Raw genomic sequence first — 5,148 nt, 5'->3', positions numbered from 1 at the left:
CCGCTGCTACGCCTCGAGCTCCGTCATGATCGAGGAGTACGTCATGGCCCTGGCCGCCATCGTCCCGCCAGACACCATCGCCCACGCCGCGAAGCTCAGTGGGAAAGCCGTCTTCTTCCTGACGACGAAGAAGGTGGCCGATGCGGCCGTCGAGAAGGGGATAACCGTGCGGGGAGTGTACGTCCAACTGGAACCCATCGTTTCGGTGGCGGCGTGAATCGTCGTTTCCAACGTGCCGCCCTACATCCCCGACAAGGACATGCTGGAGCACGTGTCCAAGCTGGGCACGGTCGTGTCGCCAGTACGTGGCGTGTCGCTGGGGTGCAGACGCCCCATCCTGAAACACGTCTTTTCTTTCAGGAGGCAGGTGCAAGTCCTACTGACTCCCGGACAACACGGGCAGGGATCGTTTGTGATTGTCTATGCAGGCATTGCCCATAGACTGTTTTATGCCAAGGATTGCATCAAATGCAATCTTTGCAAAGAAGAGGGCCACTTCCGAAGGGATTGCCCTAAACCGACGACGCCAAGGGTCGGAGAAAAGAGTGGGGAGGAGGGAGGCACAGCAGAGGGGGGAAAGCAGCAAGAGCCCCCACTGCAACAAGGCCCCCAACAGCCCACACCGGACCCGCCAGCCACGCAGCCTCCTACACCTGAGGTAGTGGCCCCAACATCGCCACCTCAAGCGACTAATCGCAAGAGGAAAAATACTGAAGAAACCGGATCGCAAGGGTCTAATTCAGAGGAGGAACCCCTCCCAGACCTCGAACCGGAAGAAGCGGTGAAACCTCCCACACCGGGGGAGGAAGCAGAACAGCTGCCGGACGCCGACGACATGGTTTTCGCCATCCCGGACGCCACGCCGAGTGACGCGCGGGCGGCGAGGAAGAAACTCGTCATAAGGAAGAAGCAGCGTGTGTCTGGGGACGGGTTTCCACAGCAGGAGAGCGCGGACGATGAAGGCGACATCGCCACGGAAATCGACCCGTCTACTGCGGTGATAGAGACTCACTCCCCACCAGCTATGCATGAAACGATGACAGATCCTATTGGCTCAGCCCTCGACCAAGAGGAGGAAGTCGGTGGAGAGTCATCAAGCACACTCACCGAGGATGAAATGGATGGGAATGACGAGGAAGGTCCCCGTCCCACTGCTGACCCAAAACCAGTGGAAGAAACACCCCGGGGCCATCCACCCGAAGAGCCAGCAGGAGACATCCCAAATCGTCCACGACACTGGGGGAGAGGATGCCGCTGGGCCATGCGCCAGCCCAGCCGCTGCAGCTCTTCCAGCAGAGACGGACGCCGGGGTAATCGACTCTGATCGGGACGACTGCCTCAGTGTGGGGAGCGACAGCAGCCAGGAGTCTACAGTCCTTGACTCTCAGACTTGCCTGGTCTCCTCGGAAGATCTCTGGAAATTCCTTGATGACACCAACCTGAGGAAGGACAGAGCGGACATGGCCATGGTTCGATGGAAGGACAGCAAGGCAATAAAGGCCTCTGTGACTCAAGCCGACAGAGTCCTCGCCAATCAGGGACTCAAGTCCCGGGGCAAGGAGAGGGCAAAGCTGAGATATTTCCGCAGACAAATTAGGAAGTGGGAGGACATGGAGGCAAGCAAAAACCAATGCCTATGTACATCGCCTCCCTAAACGTGAACGGCTGCAGGGAGGCAGTGCGGAGGTTTTCCGCGATGTCTCTTGCGAGGAAACACGCTGCCTCTGTCTTCTTCATTCAGGAGACGCATCTCACGGTCGAGGACGAGGATGGGACTCCTTCTACAGCCACCTTGACAACACCTCCTGTGGAGTCGCGACCCTGTTCGCTAAAGGGTTTCATCCCGAGCTCATCACCCAGACCGAAGTGGTGAAGGGAAGGCTGCTCGCGGTAACGGTCAGGGTGGGCGATGTCACCACCCACCTACTGAACGTGTACGCGCCGGTCAACAACAAGGAGAAGATCCCGTTCCTGCACCTCCTGAGGAGGCACCTGGCTGGGATCCCGGACGACGAGTGCGTGATTGTGGGTGGCGACCACAACTGCACAATCGGCGCCCTGGATCGTTCGGGAAGGCAGCAGGGGGGAGTTGGGCCGAAGAGGGAGATGCAGGGACTACTGGAGGACGCCGCCTTGGTGGACGTGTGGCGCATACATCACCCTGGCCAACGCCAGTTCACGTACACGAGGACGAGGCGCGATGGCTCGGTGACACAGTCCAGGCTCGACAGATTTTACATTTCTAAGAACTTTGTGACGTGCGCCATAACGTCTGGCATCAGGGCGGCACCCTTCACGGATCACAACCTCATTGTGCTCCGTGTCAGGCTGGAGAGAGCCCGCGAGGGTGCATCCCACTGGCATTTTAACAACTCGCTGCTGGGGGATGGCACCTTCATAGAGATGTTCGAGGACTTCTGGGAAGAGTGGCAAAAAACCAAAACGCAGTTCGAGTCTCTGGCCCAATGGTGGGACATGGGCAAAGTGCACACCAGGCTGTTGTGCCAACAATACACCTGGGGGAGCACCAGACTGAAGAACGCGGACATCACCGACATGGAAGCCCGGGTCCTCGATTTGGAGAGTCGCCTCGCCGAGGACAATGACCCTGCTCTTCTCCGAGAATACGAGGAGATTAGGGAGCGTCTCAAAGGCCTACAGGAGGAGCAGACGAGGGGAGCGTTTGTGCGATCCCGGGTGAAGCTCATCACAGACCTCGACACGGGATCCCCGTTTTCTACTCCCTCGGGAGGCAGAACGGGAGACGCAAATACATGGAGTGCCTCTTTGATGGTGACGGTGTCCTGGCGCACGAACTCCAGCAGAAGTCGACCATCATCAGAGACTTCTACGGCAGCCTGTTCTCCCCTGAAGAAACATCGGGAGCGGCCCAGGCGGAGGCATGGAGCGGTCTACCCACCCTGGAGGAAGACGGGAAAGAGCTGCTGGAGCTAAAGCTCACCAGGAATGACCTTGACGCAGCTGTAGGAGGACTGGCCCCAAATAAATCCCCAGGGTTAGACGGGCTAACAGGGGAGTTTTACGCCGCTTTTTGGCCATCCCTACGGGAGGACTACAGAGAGGTGCTGGAGGAAGCCTCTGTCACCGGGGTGATGCCTCAGTCTTGGAGGAGGGCGGTGCTCACTCTGCTTCCCAAGAACGGAGACCTGAGGCACCTACAAAACTGGCGTCCGGTGTCCCTCCTGAACACCGACTACAAAATATTGACGAAGGCTCTCTCCCTGCGACTGAAAGGGGTGATTGCACAAGTCGTAAACAGGGACCAGTCCTACACCATCCCCGGACGATCCATCCACGACGGCATTTTCCTGGTCAGAGACCTCATCGCGATGTCCCAGAGGTTGGGCATCCCAATCGCGTTTCTGGCCCTTGACCAGGAAAAGGCTTTTGACAGAGTGGACCACAAATACCTGCTGGGAACCCTCAAGGCCTTTGGTTTTGGAGATGGGTTTGTCCGAACGATCCGCCTACTCTACACCAAGGCGGAGTGCATGATCAAGATCAACGGCACCCTCACTGCCCCCGTCAAATTCGACCGAGGAGTGAGACAGGGATGCCCATTGTCGGGCCAACTTTATGCACTGGCATTAGAGCCTTTCCTGAATCTCATAAGGTGGAGACTCAGCGGCCTGGTGCTCAGGGAACCAAATGTCAGTTTGGTCCTGATGGCATACGCCGATGACATCCTCCTCATCCTTCGTTCCCTGGATGATGTCGCCCTGCTCCACGAGTGTCAGGAGGTCTTTTCGAAGGCCTCCTCATCCAAAATGAACTGGCAAAAGTGCAGCGGCCTGCTGGTTGGAGCATGGGACATGACCGAGTGTCCGGAGAAGGCAAAAACCATCAATTGGAGCACAACATCGCTGCACCACTTGGGGGTGTTCCTGGGACCAGAGGAGGAACCACCGCAAAGGAACTGGGTCGAGCTGGAGGAGAAGGTGAAGGAGCGGCTGGGCACCTGGAGTCGCCTGTGCAAGTTCCTCACCTTCAGGACAAAGACGTTGGTGGTGAACCAGCTGGTGACGTCCATGCTGTGGCACCGACTCTTCTCCCTGCACCCCCCCATGAGCCTCGTTAACGCGCTTCAGAAGCGAGTCCTCGACTTCTTCTGGTCGGGCAGAGGACACCGGGTCGCGGCTGGGGTCCTGGCCCTGCCACTGGACGAGGGCGGTCACGGGCTGGTGTGCGTGCGGAGTCAGCTGGCCACCTTCCGACTGCAGGCCGCACAAAAGTTCCTGCACGCCACCACCCCTGCACCAGCCTGGAGCGTCACGGCCTCCTTCCTACTTAAACAGCTGGGGGGTCTGCAGTGCTCCAAACAACTATTCTATATGGACCTGCAGGGCCTCCCACTGGGACAGCTGCCACCTTTCTACAGGAGCGTCCTGCAGACGTGGAGCTCCCTCGCCGTCAGGAGGCTGAACCAGCCGCAATCGGCCGAGGATCTGGTCTTCGAACCGATCCTCAGGAACCCGCAGACAAAGCTGCCGTCCACCACCGCCACCCCCGGCATGGAGAGGCGCCTCACCAACGCGCGGCTCACCAGGATGGGAGATCTGGTGGAGCCTGGAACACGGGGCCGGTGGCTCGGACCAGCAGACATGGCCGCAAAGACAGGGCTGCAATCGCTCCGGGTGGCTGCCCGGATCCTGGCCGAAGCCAAGGGGGCCTTCTCAGCGGCAGCGGGGAGAACGCCCCCCATCGGCGTTGGGGATCACGAAGCCCCTCTCGGTCCCCCTCCACCGGAGCTCTCCGTCGTGCCACTGCGTCGCCAATGCCGACAAGCGAAGGCGGATCACAACCTGTGCCGGCTGGAGGACCTACCAGAGGTGGCCTTCGCAAATGTCAAGAGGAAGGTGCTCTACTCCTACATGGTCCGGTTTCACCAACAGGACACCCTGAGGAGCCATAAGGACCATGCCTGGAGGAAAGCCCTGCCCTGCATCTCTCCGGAGAGGCCTCGCTGGAGGCAACTCTACTCCAGCCCGACGTACAACCGCATCGGCGACCTCAGCTGGAGCATCGCCCACGGCACCGTCACCACCAACGCCTCCCTGGCGCGCTTCACCGACACGCCCCCGGAGTGCCGGTTCTGCGGAAAAGTGGAGACGGTGGCGCACCAATACG

This window comes from Lethenteron reissneri, unplaced genomic scaffold (genome assembly GCF_015708825.2).
Source record: "Lethenteron reissneri isolate LAM-NWPU_2019-01 unplaced genomic scaffold, ASM1570882v1 scaffold_1400, whole genome shotgun sequence".
Classification (NCBI taxonomy): domain Eukaryota; kingdom Metazoa; phylum Chordata; class Hyperoartia; order Petromyzontiformes; family Petromyzontidae; genus Lethenteron; species Lethenteron reissneri.
Note: the sequence above shows the minus strand (reverse complement) of the source record.